Consider the following 18179-nt stretch of genomic DNA (forward strand, 5'->3'; position numbering starts at 1 on the left):
TGAACGCCAACGTCTTTTGACCAAGTCAACTGTTGAATATAACAAAATATGTCACTTGCAACATTCAGCATTATTGTGCACACATTAATGACAATAATGTTTGTTAAATGTAATATACAATTATAAAAAATAAAGGTGCCCAAATACATTATAGGAAAAGCAAAAGTTTTATATATTGTTCACTTAAAAACATTTTGCTATATTCACACATAACAAAATAATATTTCTCAGAAATAAACTTTGAAGTAATTGTGATATAGATATTAAAAAGGTATGTTTTTTTATTTGCAATATAATTAATTGAAAAAAAAGAGAAATATTATTTTATTATTTTATGACATGATATAGAAAAGTTATTTTACAAAAATTTAGACAAAATTTAAAAAAAAAAAATAGAAATTGGTTTAAAAAAAATATTGAATCACAACACATGGAATTTAAAATCACATGACAGTTTTATCTGTTAAATAATTAACTTCATGAAGAATTAATAATCATATTACAAATTAAAGTTTACTTTGAATTATTGAACTTTGGAAATGTTAGGTAACCTTTTATAAAATTTAACATTAACTGAATAAATAGATTAATACATATAACAATTCTTCATAAAGTTAATTTTAAGTAAAAACAACATTACAATAACAAAACATTCACAGTTTGAAAACATTTAAAAAACAAAAAAAAACAAAGATAAAAATAATATAAAAACTTACCATATTTAGCATGCTTTGAAGGCGAACATCTATCCCATGCATTATTGGGGTACACTTCCTCAGCAACTTGAAGCCAATGGCGGTCAACTGTCAGTCTGTCATGGTAACCATCAACACGTGTATCCCATAATGGTGGGTGAGTCTCGACAGCTGTTATCAGTTTCTCTGTGTCCACCCGTGGAGCCATTATTATATTTTGAAGCAGAAATTGTGCTCAAAATAGGTCTTTCACTACACAGAAATACAACTGCTTGCTTGCTCACTCCTTCTGCAAATGCCAAGTAAGTTTTGTGCAAAACAAATATGTTAGCTACGCCACCTGAAAGTATTTGAAATTGTAACAATCTTCAAATTTAAAACACGGACACGGACCACACGGATAGCATACGGAGGCCATCCGTATCACGTACGTGTCAACACGGACCCATAGGATTTAATGGATCCGTGAGGACGTTATGCCGGTGGAAAACGGACATGTCAGCGCTTTCAAAAACGCACACACGTACAAACGCACATGGACACACGTTCCGTGTGGTTTTACGTGTGTGTGCCTGCTACAATAGGGTAGCATTGGTTAAAGTGTCTCCGTGCCGCCGGTACGTGTAAAAAATGACAAACACGTGCCGGAGGCACGGATGTGTGGCACAGGCCTTAGGCTGTGTGCACACTTTGCTTTTTTACATGCTTTTCTGCAGCGTTTTGAACTGCAGTGTTTTAATGCCAAAATGCATGCGTTTTGATTTTCAAGCAACGTCTATGGGAAATGGGGCTTTCTTGTGCGCACAATGCTGTTAAAAATGCAGCGTTTTAAATGCAGAAAATTTGACAAAAAATCTGCGTTTAAAGAAGCAACATGTCAATTGTTTTTGCCATTTTGGCAGCGTTTTGCTAACATTAGAGTCAATGAGAAGTTTCAAAATGCATTCTACATCACAATCCTAGCGTTTTACATGCTTTTTTTGACAAATTAAAAGCATGCGTTTTAGACATTATATTAAGGGCATGATATGTCCCTTTACACACACACACAGTCTGACAATTAAATTATTGAAAAACAATAAATTAACGTTATTTTTTACATAAATATTAGAACAGTGTTATCATTTTAATAAAATAAGCTATTTTATGTATGATTTTAATCATGATATTTGTAATCATTTTTTTTCCTTTTTTCCTTAGTGTTTAAATGTTTAAACTTTATTTAGTAGTGTATTTGTATTCAAAACGCATCTGACTTTAAGCAATGAAAAAGCATGTAAATCGCGGTAAAAACGCGGCTAAAACGTGGTAAAAACGCAAGCGTATTTTTAGAGTTTTTGTGGTCAAAACCAAATTTGTCAAAGACCATTTCTGCCAGAGGATGCATTTAGAACTGCAGCTAACTCAACGCAAAGTGCGCACATGGCCTTAAACAGGTTTGCTCATCTCTACTGTTGAGAAAAGCAGTGGAACCATCAGAGGTGGTGATGTTAGAAGGAAACTTTAACATGAGAAGCCTATTGGATTTTTTTATGTAGGTACTGTGTTCCCAAATGGTGTGAATACCAGCAAGGAAATTATCATTATTAATATAGAATTTAGATAAAAAATGCTTTTTGTTGTGCTAAGTTATAGCATTATTTGCTATTAGTTTGTTTTTCTTTTGTTTTTTTTATTTATTAAGCGAAAAATGTCCCTTTCTAATTTTCAACTATGTTTCTATCTGTAGAGGTAATTTTACCTTTACTTATCAGAATTATTTCCACCTGTTGACTGACATGTTTCATTTGCACAGCATCTTTACTCTGCCTAGTATATATCCTGTCATGTTCATGAATTGCGAGCTTGAAAAAGAACGCATGCTGGGGTTCAAAACATGTTGCTTTTATCATGAATGTTAGTAATGTTTTTGAATAAAGTTTGGAAATTTTTATAAGCTAGAATTTTTTCTATATTCATTGGATCTCCACGTTTGGTCTAATGGACATTCCCTGGTTCAATTGAGTTGGTAGATGAGCTGGATCTTTTTCCCTTTCCATTTCCCTTGTTATTGCATCTATTGGACTTCATTTTGATCCGTTGCACATTCATAGCGGCAAATTACCAAATTACTACTAGTAATAATTATGCATGAGACACATTATTATTATTATTATCATCATCATCATTATTTTTTTAGACGCCAGTTAATCCATATATAATATTCACAAAATAATGTTTGTACCTATTTTTGTTTCTTTGCGTTTGAAATGTGTGGCTTTTATCATAAATTTTAGTAATATTTTTTAATAAAGTTTGGAAAATTTTCTGATGCTGTAATTTTTTCTATAGTCAGGACATTATTTTATATGGATGACTATGAAGGATGAAATATTCTATATGGAGGACTATGGGGATGCATTATTCTAAATGGAGGACTATGGAGAGGTTTGCATTATTCTATATGGAGCACTATGGAGGTGAATTATTCTATATCACGACTATGGGGTGTGTATTATACTATATGGAGGACTATGGATGTGCATTATTTTATATGGAGGACTATGGGGTGTGCATTATACTATATGGAGAACTATGGGCTGTGCATTATTTTATATGGAGGACTATAAGGGTGCATTATTGTATATGCAAAACTATGGAGGTACAATATTCTACATGGAGGGCCATGGAAGGCCCATAATATTATATGGAAAGCTATGTGCAGACCATTATAGTATTTGGAGGGCTATGATGAAGCATATACATTTTGGAGGACTATTTCAGGGCTGTTATACTGTATGCAATCATTGTTTGCACACAAATGAATACTCTAATGACATTGTTCCCAACAGCGACCTGGGAATTCAAGATTCATCCAGGTGTCTTCCCGATGCTGTTCCCATTCCATTTAAGCGCTGTTTCCATACATTTCAGCAATTTTCCTGCCTCCCCGGTCTTCCGGAAAAATACTTGAGTTTCTTATTGACTTTCGTTATACTCGTTATTCGAATCTAACCTGTCCAACCTGTTTGATTCGAGTACTGAGCACTAGGACTATGGGTTGAACATTATTTTATATGGAGAACTATGGGATTGAAATATTCTTTATTTGGGATGATCGAATACCCTATTATTCGCTTCGACGGATATCCACCGAATACCTCGCCGCTATTCGAGTATTCGCAAATATTCGACCCCCCCAATGTAAGTCTATGGGAAACTCGAATAATTTTACGTTGAACCTGTCGGTGACCTGTGGGGACTGAGGAAAAGGCTGAAATGGATGGGAAAAGGCTGAAACAGTATGGGCACAGTCTGTAGAAGGTGCTTCACTGCAATTCTGGTGTCTTTGAAAAACATGCTCAGAGCAGCACGCTGCGTTTATGTAGTCACCAGAACAGCTCTCAAACCAAAGAAAAAGAAGGGAAATTGCTAAGAAACAGTTTTTAGTGCTTAATAAATGTAATAAAACGTCACATCAAGCCTCGACCTCCAAAAAAAAACAAACACTTTAGCATATGTTCACAAGTTTCGTTTTTTACATTTTTCCTTCTTTTTCCGATTAGAAAGGTCTGTAGCTTATACATTATATTGGTGTCTGTCTCACACCTTTTTAGGGACAAATTTTACAGCACTTTAAAAGGTCAGCTACAGTGTGCCCGTTGGGATGTTGAACTTGCCCTCCTCCTACTCCTCCACCAGCACCACCGGCTCCAGTGGCCCTCTATTCAAATGTAAAAAGGGCCACTGGCTGTCCTCAAATCTCAGACTTCTTAGGGCTCTCAGGTGTGCCCTGTAACATATATTGGGGAGGGATGGCAGTCATTTGTAGTTTTCTGTATCCCCTATATCATTAGTGTGAAAGTTGTAATACGTACTCCATAACACTTCCCAGTGCAATTGCCAATGTGGCCATTTGGATGTTGGCTTTGCCCTCCTCCTCCTCCGGCTCCAGTGGCCCTCTATTCAAATTCTATTCAAATGATTCAGAAATGTATGTTTTATGGACAAATGAACGCCACGCTGGGACATCGAAGCTGATGTCGTTGATGATGATTGCATCTGACCAAAAGCAGGTTGGGAGCAGGAGGCATCATCGCCTGCTCCCTAGACCTTAGTTTGTGAAGCATGCAGCACCGTGGAAGTGGCAGTTGTTTCACTCTGGAGCTCAGGCTTTATTCCACTAGCTAACACCGAGGATTTAAAAAAATTCCATTTCCCCAGGGGGGAATGGTTCAAAGACAATGTAGCACAGCATCAGAAGGTACTCCCAACAGCTTATTTTTTTTAAAAAAATGGTAGGATAAGCAACAGGGCATAACATGCCAAGGAGTTTAATACATTCAGTTCCCCTAGGGCAGACCTGGGCAAGGGGTGGACCTACTGTCTGTGACTGGCCCGCCCATCTTGCTGAGAGTTGGAGGCGTAGCCTGAACTACGATTTTATGCCTCAGCCCCGCTCTCACTGCCGGGAGCTATGTATCCCGCAGTGCAGTGATAAGCAGCTGCCACGCCCCCACTCTGCCGGTTACACCCCCTCTTGCTGCCAGTCATGCCCCCTCTGGATGCCTTCTATGGCATCTATGCTGCTAGCCACGCCCCCTTTTGCTATCGTCAACGCCCTCTCAATGCTGGACACACACACTCCTCGGATGCCTCACTTGTCCCCTCCTCCTGCTCTGTTGATGCTGGCCACGCCCCCTTTGCTTTCCCTTTCTACATAGGATCCTCACATGTGACCGGCTCATCTCCACAGTGGCCACATCAAAAACATTTGTTCTACAAACTGAGGTAATATGCACCAGTAGCAGTAGGGAGAGAGCAGTGTGAGTGCAGGAGGGGGGAGCAGGGGAGCAGCACTAGTGTCTTCTCAGGTCCCCACTGTGCCTGCAATAAAGGAAGCAGACACACAGGGGACTCAGAGAAGGCAGCTAGAGGAGCCCTCAGGGTCTGCTGCTGCAGTGCTGCCTGCCTGTGCCCTCAGCATCCCCAGGGCCAGTATGTATGCCCCACTGGCCACCACTGTCAGTATGTATGCCCTACTTGCCACCACTGTCAGTATGTATGCCCTACTGGCCACCACTGTTAGTATGCATGCCCCACTGGCCACCACTGTTAGTATGCATGCCCACTGGCCACCACTGTCAGTATGCATGCCCCACTTGCCACCACTGTCAGTATGCATGCCCCACTGGCCACCACTGTCAGTATGCATTCCCCACTGGTCACCACTGTCAGTATGCATACTCAACTGACCACTACTGTCAGTATTCATGCCCAACTGGCCACCACTGTCAGTATGCATGCCCAACTGGCCATTACGGTCAGTATGCATGCCCCACTGGCCACCACTGTCAGTATGCATGCCCCACTGGCCACTACTGTCAGTATGCATGCCCAACTGGCCACTACTGTCAGTATGCATGCCTCACTGGCCCCCACTGTCATTTTACATGCCCCACTGGCCACCATTGTCAGTATGTATGCCCCACTGGCCACCATTGTCAGTATGTATGCTCCACTCGCCACCACTGTCAGTATGTATGCTCCACTGGCAACCACTGTCAGTATGTATGCTCCACTGGCCACCACTGTCAGTATGTATGCTCCACTGGCCACCAGGGCCAGTATGTATGCTGGTGGCCAGTATGTATGCTCCACAAGACACCAGGGCCAGTATGTATGCTCCACAGGCCCCAGTAATGTGTATGACCCCTACTGACCCCAGTAATGTCTATGCCACTTACTGACCCCAGTAATGTGTATGTTGACCACTTACCCCAGTAATGTCTGCCACTTACTGACCCCACTAATGTGTATGTCCCCCACTGACCCCAATAATGTCTATTCCCCCCACTGACCCCAGTAATGTCTATGCTCCCCACTAACCCCAGTAATGTCTATGCTCCCCACTAACCGCAGTAATGTCTATGCCCCCCACTGACCCAAGTAATGTCTATGCTCCCCACTGATCCCAATAATGTGTATGCCCCCCACATTTTCATTGAATCTTTCTATTGTTTAACTTACTGTTTGTTTATGAAGGGATAGTATATATACAATATACAATATTGGGTAGAACTGAGCTAATTATATTAGTCCGGCCCTCTAAAACCATCTCACTTTCTCATGTGGCCCCATGGACAAATTAATTGCCCACCCCTGCCCTAGGGTGTAGTGGTTCAGACACCATGTAGCTAAGCATCACAAGGTGCTCCAAAAGAGCTCCCAACAGCTTATTTAAAAAAAATTGATAGCATAAGCAACAGGGCATAACATGCCAAGAAGTTTAATACATTAATTTTCTCACACCGCCAAAAGGTCGCAGAAAGCCTCTGTTCCCACAAGCCAATACGGCAAAATCTCAAGGGCTATCAATCGTGCAATGTGTGTAGTTATGGTTTCTGCCCTTGGGTGCGTAACAAGGTATTTTCGCTTCTTTTTGAAGGTCTGTGGTAAGGACAACTGAACGGAACGCTGGGACATCGAAGCTGATGTCGTTGATGATTGAGTTTGGCCAACATCAGGTTGGGAGAAGGAGGCATCAGCGCCACCTTCTTGCACACCAGTTTTGGAAGTATGCAGCCCAGGGGAAGTGGCAGAGTTTGGAGTCTGGAACGCAGGCTTTATTCCACTAGCTAACACAGAGGATTTTAAAAAATTCAGTTTCCCCAGGGGGGAATGGTTCAGACACTATGGAGCACTGCATCAGTAGGTACTCCCAACAGTTTTTTTCAAAAAATTGGTAGGATTTGCAACAGGGCATAACATGCCAAGGAGTTTAATACATTCAGTTCCCCTAGGGTGTAGTGGTTCAGACACCATGTAGCTAAGCATCACAAGATACTCCCAAAAGCTCCCAACCCAGCTTATTTAAAAAAAAAATTGTCAGCATAAGCAACAGGGCATGACATGCCAAGAAGCTAAAACAAATTCTGATTTTGTAGGGGGCCATGTGTAAAGCTGGTGTCACACACAGCGACAACGACAACGACGTCGCTGCTACGTCACCATTTTCTGTGACGTTGCAGCGACGTCCCATCGCTGTCGCTGTGTGTGACATCCGGCAACGACCTGGCCCCTGCTGTGAGGTCGCCGGTCGTTGCTGAATGTCCAGCTTCATTTTTTGGTCGTCACTCTCCCGCTGTGACACACACATCGCTGTGTGTGACAGCGAGAGAGCGACGAAATGAAGCGAGCAGGAGCCGGCACTGGCAGCTGCGGTAAGCTGTAACCAGCGTAAACATCGGGTAACCAAGGGAAGACCTTTCCCTGGTTACCCGATGTTTACGCTGGTTACCAGCCTCCGCTCTTGCTGCCAGTGCCGGCTCCTGCACTGTGACATGTGGCTGCAGTATGCATCGGGTTAATTAACCCGATGTATACTGTAGCAAGGAGAGCAAGGAGCCAGCGCTAAGCAGTGCGCGCGGCTCCCTGCTCTCTGAACTGTGACATGTAGCTGCAGTACACATCGGGTTAGTTAACCCGATGTGTACTGTAGGAGAGCAAGGAGCCAGCGCTAAGCGCGGTTCCCTGCTCTCTGCACATGTAGCACAGCGACGTTATGATCGCTGCTTCTGCTGTGTTTGACAGCTAAGCAGCGATCATAACAGCGACTTACAAGGTCGCTGTTACGTCACCTAAAATGGTGACGTAACAGCGACGTCGTTGTCGCTGTCGTTTAGTGTGAACCCAGCTTAACATACAGTGGAGCACAGCATCAATAAAGAACACAAATAGAGACTGCCTGACCAATTGTTCTAGACAGTGTAGCCTTGACAGTGCTTGTGCCAATTCATAATGTACAAAAGCTTTAAAAATATTGCACTGGGTGATTGGGCCAAACAATTACATGGCAGCAGCATAACAAGTTACATTAGTCATGCAGTGTCATTAGATCATAGAAGACAAAATAGTCTTGAATGAGAAACAATGGAACTTATTTGAAATTAAGAAATCCAAATTTTGGTGCTACACTTAAGGTACCGTCTGTGACGGGGGGGCCGGCAGATTAGGACCAGGGGGTATATATCCTAATCGCCAGTCGGGGCCCACCGTGCTCCAGATGACAAAGGAGCTGCTGGCACCTGAGGGTTAGGCGGAGACTATAGAGCTGGATGGCTCTGAGATAACCCAGGAACTCTGGGAACCGGTCACGTGTGTTGGGACACGTCAGACCGGACGACAACCCGATTAGCGTTTTGGTGCACCTAGCGCTACACCAACCATGTGTGCAGGAAACACGTCAGGCCGGGTGGTAACCAGGTAGCGTTGACCGGAAGACCGCCACGAATGCGCCCTGTTGGCCACGTGTGTAGGACACGTCAGGCCGAGCGGTCCTCCGATTAGCGTTTCTGGCCACCTCTCACCTGGCCACGTGTGTGTAGGACACGTCAGGCCAGATGGGTACACCAGTAGCGTTGACCGGGAAGCCGAGGAGGATAAGGAACACCCTGTTAACTCCACAGGGGTCCTGGGGTACGCTGTCCGTGCGCGTAGGGGGCACAACCGGACAGGTGGCGCAGCAGGTGCGTTGTCCGTGTGCGTAGGGGGCACAATTGGACAGGTGGCGCAGCAGGTGCGTTGTCCGTGTGCGTAGGAGGCACAATCGGACAGGTAGCGCAGCAGGTGCGTTGTCCGTGTGCGTAGGGGGCACAATCGGACAGGAAGCACAGCAGCCGCAGCCCAGTTAACACCACTGGGCTGCTATAGCAAGACTGTAACGGCAGGAGGGAAGCACGGCGCCTGACCCTGATGTGCCGAGCCACGAATCTTGGCGTGACAGGCACCGTTCGCCTAACCCTACCTACCGCTTCCCAACATAGGCTTATGCCGCAATGAGGCTCAAACATGGAGGTGTGCTCTGACTGAGCAAATGTGAAGACTGCGCACCTCCATGTTGTCTCCAGCCCCTTTTATAACCTGGGTCCGCCCCAAACCCAGGGTGGAACCACCAATGTCCAATAGCAGAGTGCCATGTCATCAGTGACGTCACATGCGACCTATCCGGAACCGCCACGTCATTGATGACCTCATGGCAGCCACGCCCCAAACACTTCACCAGTCATCGTCTGACGACCAATACTGAGGTGCCAGATCATAGGGGCTGGCCTCTGCGAGCCAGTCCGGAGTTGCCACATCATCAGGACACCTGACACCCTCTGCCCTATCAGGGCCTGCCACCTCACGGACATGCTCAGTGAGGTCCTTACCGGACCTAGCCTCTGATGCACTAAGTGCCTGAGCATGCTCAGTAGCCTGAACTGAGGACTTAGTCTCAGACATAACACAAACAGGCTGAGCATGCTCAGTAGGCAAAACACCGGGCTTAAACTCTGGCTGGGGTAAATCGGCGCACGCATGCGCACTAGCCGCCTCTCCACACTTAGACGTGGTGGAAGGAACAGCCAACTGGACGACCCGAGGCATGGCCAAGAACGTCAGCCGTCGCCTGGGTGAAACAGGAACCGCAGCAGGCTGCTTGCGGCTATGGCGGCGCCGGTTCGTAACAGTACCCCCCCCCTCTAGCGGCCCTCCCACTCGAATGGTCTATAGTCGCCACAGATACCACTGAGCGACGGGCGGAAGATGGAGACATGCAGTGGGAGCTACAAGACTCGCTCCACCGCGTAATCACCCCAGACGACCAGTCGATATGTGGGGAATGTTGCTTCAACCAAGGAATACCCAGCAGAATATCATCTGCACCCTTAGGGAGAACCAGAAATGAAATGGTCTCCCTATGCCCAGATGACATGGCAAGGGTAATGGGCACTGTCCGCTGGTGAATTACCTTGGGCAACAAGGACCCATCCAATACACGGACTCTCACTGGCCTTGGCATTTGCCCCAGTGGGATGGCATGCCGCCGGGCAAAAGAGGAGGAGATGAAACTATCCCCACCACCTGTGTCCACACTTGCCCTTGTGGACCATGTTGACCCCTTAAAGGAAATGGACGCGGGAAACGTGACCCTAATGGATGACGCAGAGTCCAGTCTACCTTCAGCTATGGTCACCAATCGCGGTCGCTTACCCTGACGCTTTGGGCAACGGTTGGCATAATGACCATACTGCCCACAAGCGAAACAGGAAATGCCCTTGCGACTCGAAGACCTAGCAACACCAACCCTAGCGATGTCCATAGGGACAGCGATGTCCTCTAAGGGAGTTGCAGTAGGAGAGACCACTACAGTGGCTGAACGACCCTCTGACCTGCGCTCCAGCTGACGTTCGGAGGTCCGCAGGTCAATGCGGGTAGCCAGAGTCATGAGGCCCTCAAGGGTAGTTGGTACCTCACGCGACGCTAATGCGTCCTTCACGTGCGAGGCTAATCCCCTCCAGAACAGTGGAATGAGAGTCCTCTCTGACCACCCCAGTTCTGCAGCAAGTGTCCTGAAACTCACAGCATATTGACTTGAGGAGGTACGCCCCTGCTCCAAAGTCAGTAGCTGTAGGGCCGAGTCGTGAGTGACCTGAGGCCCCAGGAACACTTGTCGCAAAGACTCCAAAAACTCCTTAGAGTCCTGTACTACGAGGTCATTCCTCTCCCACAATGGTGTAGCCCACTCCAGTGCTCTATCAGAGAGCAAGGAGATGATAAACCCCACCTTCGACCTCTCTGTAGGAAACCGTGCAGCCAACAGCTCTAGATGGACTGAGCACTGGTTCACGAATCCCCTACATGCCTTGCTGTTCCCCGTAAACTTGTTGGGCAGCGAGAGGTGAGGGAGGGTTGGAGTAGGCTTGGTGACTGACACCATTGCAGCCGCTTGAGCCACCACATCATCCATATCAGCAGCAAGAGCAGACTTCTCCAGAGACCTCACTCTGGCATCAAGCTGCAGCATGAACTGACGTAGCTGCTCCATCTCCGCCATGCCAGCCAGACCCTGGCGCAGTCTTACTGTTACGGGGGGGCCGGCAGATTAGGACCAGGGGGTATATATCCTAATCGCCAGTCGGGGCCCACCGTGCTCCAGATGACAAAGGAGCTGCTGGCACCTGAGGGTTAGGCGGAGACTATAGAGCTGGATGGCTCTGAGATAACCCAGGAACTCTGGGAACCGGTCACGTGTGTTGGGACACGTCAGACCGGACGACAACCCGATTTGTGTTTTGGTGCACCTAGCGCTACACCAACCACGTGTGCAGGAAACACGTCAGTCCGGGTGGTAACCAGGTAGCGTTGACCGGAAGATCGCCACGAATGCGCCCTGTCGGCCACGTGTGTAGGACACGTCAGGCCGAGCGGTCCTCCGATTAGCGTTTCTGGCCACCTCTCGCCTGGCCACGTGTGTGTAGGACACGTCAGGCCAGATGGGTACACCAGTAGCGTTGACCGGGAAGCCGAGGAGGATAAGGAACACCCTGTTAACTCCACAGGGGTCCTGGGGTACACTGTCGTTGCGCGTAGGGGGCACAACCGGACAGGTGGCGCAGCAGGTGCGTTGTCCGTGTGCGTAGGGGGCACAATTGGACAGGTGGCGCAGCAGGTGCGTTGTCCGTGTGCGTAGGAGGCACAATCGGACAGGTAGCGCAGCAGGTGCGTTGTCCGTGTGCGTAGGGGGCACAATCGGACAGGAAGCACAGCAGCCGCAGCCCAGTTAACGCCACTGGGCTGCTATAGCAAGACTGTAACGGCAGGAGGGAAGCACGGCGCCTGACCCTGATGTGCCGAGCCACGAATCTTGGCGTGACAGGCACTGTTCGCCTAACCCTACCTACCGCTTCCCAACATAGGCTTATGCCGCAATGAGGCTCTAACATGGAGGTGTGCTCTGACTGAGCAAATGTGAAGACTGCGCACCTCCATGTTGTCTCCAGCCCCTTTTATAACCTGGGTCCGCCCCAAACCCAGGGTGGAACCACCAATGTCCAATAGCAGAGTGCCATGTCATCAGTGACGTCACATGCGACCTATCCGGAACCGCCACGTCATTGATGACCTCATGGCAGCCACGCCCCAAACACTTCACCAGTCATCATCTGACGACCAATACTGAGGTGCCAGATCATAGGGGCTGGCCTCTGCGAGCCAGTCCGGAGTTGCCACGTCATCAGGACACCTGACACCCTCTGCCCTATCAGGGCCTGCCACCTCACGGACATGCTCAGTGAGGTCCTTACCGGACCTAGCCTCTGATGCACTAAGTGCCTGAGCATGCTCAGTAGCCTGAACCACAGGCTTAGAAAGCAGACTATCAGTTTGAGCATGCTCAGTAGCCTGAACTGAGGACTTAGTCTCAGACATAACACAAACAGGCTGAGCATGCTCAGTAGGCAAAACACCGGGCTTAAACTCTGGCTGGGGTAAATCGGCGCACGCATGCGCACTAGCCGCCTCTCCACACTTAGACGTGGTGGAAGGAACAGCCAACTGGACGACCCGAGGCACGGCCAAGAACGGCAGCCGGCGCCTGGGCGAAACAGGAACCGCAGCAGGCTGCTTGCGGCTATGGCGGCGCCGGTTCGTAACACCGTCACACATTACGAGATCGCTAGCGAGATCGCTGCTGAGTCACCATTTTGGTGACGCATTAGCGATCCCGTTAGCGATCTCGTTATGCGTGACATCTACCAGCGATCAGGCCCCTGCTGTGAGATCTCTAGTCGTTGCAGAATGGTCCAGGCCATTTTCTTCAAAGGTGATGTCCTGCTGAGCAGGACACATCGCTGTGTTTGACACTGTGTGACAGGGTCCCAGTGACTGCTGGGATCGTTATACAGGTCGCTACTGCGACCTGTATTGTTCCTGCATCGTTGGTAAGGTCTGACTGTTTGACATCTCACCAGTGACCTCAAAGCGACTTACCAGCGATCCTTATCAGGTCACATCATTTTCGGGATCCCTGGTAAGTCATTGTGTGTGACTGGGCCTTTATTATTGGGTATTGTTAACAGGCGGCCTGAGATACTCTGGGGCAATCCACCTATGGTTCATTTTGATCATGGTCAAACTGTCTGCACTTTCTGTGGATAGTCGTGTGCTACTGTTATTATTACTTTATAATTTGCCAAAGGCAATTAGATCCCCAAACTAAAGACTAATCTATTAATATATAACTTTTAATCAACGTATTAAGATAAGGGGACAAACACAATTAAAAGCACTGAGCTCAGTGATCTGTCTTATATCACAAAAGCCATTACTTTAGCCACAGGGAATTCCCTATTCAGACTCATTCTTCCTATGTCTCTGGCTAGCTAATGTGTCAATCCTATTGTAAATAATCACTGCGATCGCTATTTTAAAAAGACATTCAGTAGCCTCCCCAACATGTTTCACCACACTGACGTCATCAGGGGGCTGAGGCTAATGCTGAATTACTATGCCTGCATGGACCTTTTAAAGGTTTAGCTATGACCTCATATTGTGCTTTGCCAATGAAAATCCTCAGTATATGTTCCATTATATGCTCTATAGCCAATCACTATTAGAGGAGTATATTACCTTCAATTCTTTCTGGATCGCTATTCGTTCTTATATCTGTCTCTCCTCAGCTCCTCCATCTCACTGGCCAGACTGACTAACTTCATATTTCCCTCTCTGAGGTTAAAATCCAATCAGGATCTATTAAGCCTAGCCAGTGAGATTACATCTCTTATCATTAAATTATCTCTGTCCAGGTCAAAGTACTCTATGTCATCCCGTTTTTATGTCAGGTTACACACACTGTGCTTGCTCCTGCTATGCGTCATCAGTCCCTGTGTTTACTAAGAGATAATCACACCGAGTGTGCTCCTGGACTTAGAACATTAAAGCACTGTTATCTCTCATCATGCATGCGTTAAGACAGTATTAAAACAGGATTTTGTATTACACAGCACATTCTCTGGGACTTAGAAGATTAGAGCAGTATCCCTTTTCATATCATCTGTATGGGGATCTATGCCTACTCCCACCACTTAGGATAGGAGCAAACAGTATATATAAACTCAAAAACAGCATTTTTGGAAATTTTATATCATGAAGTGTATATCCAAGAAACGTTTGTACTATCTCAGATACATACATATTCTGTTGCTCTATTCCTACTTTTATATGAGAGGTAAATACATGTACATTAACCCCTAATATTTTCTTAGAATAAAAACACACTCAGGGGAATTTCTTATCACTATCTTTACTGGACATGTTCACAGATAACCATCAGAGATATACCTTTAATAAAGGGAAAATATGAAAAATAAGAGGGGAGAATATTTTGGACGGAGAACTTCTATATCTATATTGGTATGACAGATATTATATCCTAATCATTGATATATTATGGCAATGAAAATATTTTAATTTTATCATAGATTGTTCAATTATACTACACCTATTGCTGCTATATCAATGTGCTACATTTTTATCTGGGAGAGGAGATATTATTGGAGCATGGCTAAAGCTTGAGGTTTTATTTTATCATTTATATCTTTAATCTATAGGTCCTACTTGTTATGAGTCCAACAGAAGTTTCTTATATTCATATAATCTTATATTGTATGGCAGTAGCTAAATTATCACAGAGAGCAGCAAAGTTCAAATAAATGCTGTGTGTGTGTGAAGCCTTCATTCAGGCCATTGGGGCTCATAGAGTTCAATCTAAAAATCCACCTTGCTTCTTCCTTTAGTAGCAACCTGTCCAGATTACCTTTTCTCGCACCTAACCTGATCTGTCTTATACCCCAAAATTTTAAATTCAGGGAATTTTCTGTATGGTAGCATCTCATATGTCTTGACAATGGTGTGTCAGCTTTGGTATTAATTGTGCTTATGTGTTTAGAGATCCTCCTCCGAAATTCTTGAATTTTTTTTCCTATATATAGTTTTTTGCACGGGCACATTGCTATATATATTATTCCTTTTGATTTACAGTTGGTTTTATCTTTGATGACATATCTTCGATTATCCAAAGGATTGATAAACTCTTTAAGTTTCAACATGTAACCACAAAAGGAGCACGTGCCGCAAGGGATAGAACCCTCCTGTAGTCTCGACAGCCAATTCATGTTGCTACTCTCATTCCTTTTACCTTGCACAAAATGACTATGTGTGAGGAATTCTCTCAAATGTTTCCCCCTACGATATGTAATATTTGGGGTAGATCCAATTACTGACTTTAAATCAGGGTCCACTCTTAGAATAGGCCAATACTTTTTAAGAGTCCTATGGATCTCTGGGGCACACTCATCATAGGTTCCTATTACTCTAACTGGTGCATTATCAGATTTTCTTCCTCGATTTTCTATCAAGAGGTCATCACGATTCATCCCTTTTGCTCTATTAAAAGCTTTATATAGAACTTTTTTAGGGTATCCTCTTGCAATAAAGAATCTGAATAATCTGCCACATTCTATTCCAAAGCTCTTATCATCAGAGCAGTTTCTAATTATTTTCAAATTATTTGTTGCAGTGGGTTTTCTGTAAGTATTCATCTGTATATTCCCCCTTTCATCAATAGTAATTGTCAAGTCTAGAAAATTAATGATTCTGTTTCCAATCTCCTGGGTAAAAAACAAACCAATCTTGTTATTATTCAGAATTGTAACAAAATCTTGAAAAATATTTCTCTCACCATCCCATAGGATAAGTACATCATCGATGTACCTACCCCAAAACAATATGTGACTAGTGTAAAAACTCAGATCTTCCGAAAAAACAGAAACATCTTCCCACCACCCTAAAAATAAATTTGCAAAAGTGGGCGCACAAGTCGTGCCCATGGCGGTACCCCTGATCTGATGATATAGGGTACCGCCAGAGGCAAAAAAATTGTGCGTCAATACAAACCGCAAAAGTGACAACAAAAATTCATTGTGAAGTGTAAATTGTTCGCTGCTAAAAAGTGACCTACAGCTGCTATTCCTACCTCATGATCAATGTTGCTGTATAGTCCTTCAACATCTAGACTAGCCAGGATGGTCGTATCCGATACATTTATGCCACGTAACTTAAGGACAAGATCTTTCGTGTCCCTGATGAAAGAGGGTAAGACTTGTACAAAAGGGGATAGTAGTTCATCCAAATATCTACTGGCACCCTCCGTAAGAGAATCATTTCCTGAGACAATCGGTCTTCCGGGTATAGGGACCACGTTCTTATGCACTTTTGGGAGTGCATAGAATGTGGCCAAAGTGGGACAAGGATTATACATTTCCTTATATTCATCTTCCGAAATTAAGGAAGCTGATAGTGCAACTTTTAACAAACTCTGTGAATCAAGAAGGAATCTTTTTGTTGGATCTTCAGTCAAGATCTTATACGTTTTTTTGTCATCTAGCAACTTTTTAGCCATCTTTACATAATCCTCTGTGTCCATCAGGACAATATTGCCCCCTTTGTCTGAACCTTTTATGGTCACATTTTGTATTTCTTCCAGATCATTTAGAGCTTTCATTTCTAATTGGTTCAGATGTTTTAAAAGGCTATGTCGTTTATAATTAATCTTTTTGAGATCTTCCTCTACCATATTGACAAAAGTATCTATGTTATGATATTGAGAAAAGGGAGGAGTGTTCTTACTTTTTGGTTTCAGTGATGAGAAAGGGGGGGAAATCTCATCAGTATTTCTATATTCACCCTCAAGACTCTCCAGAATCTTGATGACTTCATCCTCCTTTTTCTTCATGACTGATAAATATCATGCAATAAAGAATAGGGATGTATGTAAGGCTAATCTTCTCGCGAATAAATTTATATCTTTTGTCCAAGTAAAGGTGTCATATCTTGGGACAGGTGTAAATGATAAGCCCTTCCTCAGCAATTGTATATGTGCTTGACTTAGATCCACTGATGATACATTAAATATTTGTAAGTCCCTTTCTGATGTCTCTTCATCATTAAATCATACCATCTATTGCTTCCCTAAAAAATGCTGATTTGTAAGGACTGTTCCACTTATACCCGGCTGTGATGTCATCATAATATTTGTTGTATTTTGTTGAGGCAAAATTTGGGGGGGCAAACCTGATGTAGCTATTTGTATATTTCCTAACCTTGTGGTCATATTTGATTGTATCATGTCCATCGGTTGAGTATTTTGTATTAACCCAGTTTGTACCGCAAAGTGGCCTTAATTCCCACTCTGTGAAGAGATGGTCATATTTGGAATAGGCGTCATATTTCCAAAGGTGACTGGAGTCTGTATTGGGTCTGGTTGTATTTGGATCGGATTCTGATTTCCATTCTGTACTGGAATAGTTGTACCTGGGTTGGGAATCATATTCCCAAAAACAACAGGGGTCTGTGTATTTTGAATATCCCTTCTCAAATTCTGTGAAACAGATGACAAAAAGGATGAGGAGTTGCTGCTGGATAGATCTCGATTTTTTCCAATCCGTTCTGCCATCCATGATTTAGAAAAAGAACTTTTTCTCTGTTTATTATTTCTATTCGGACCACTCTTATGTTTAAAAGCACCCCTATTGGAATTATCACCAACAGAGCTATCCGACTCAGTGAAATCTGTTTCAGAAGGATCAAAATATCGAGATCTATTTTGTCTCCCTCTAGTTCTAC

The sequence above is a fragment of the Anomaloglossus baeobatrachus genome, chromosome 3 (assembly GCF_048569485.1).
Source record: "Anomaloglossus baeobatrachus isolate aAnoBae1 chromosome 3, aAnoBae1.hap1, whole genome shotgun sequence".
Taxonomy (NCBI): Eukaryota; Metazoa; Chordata; class Amphibia; order Anura; family Aromobatidae; genus Anomaloglossus; species Anomaloglossus baeobatrachus.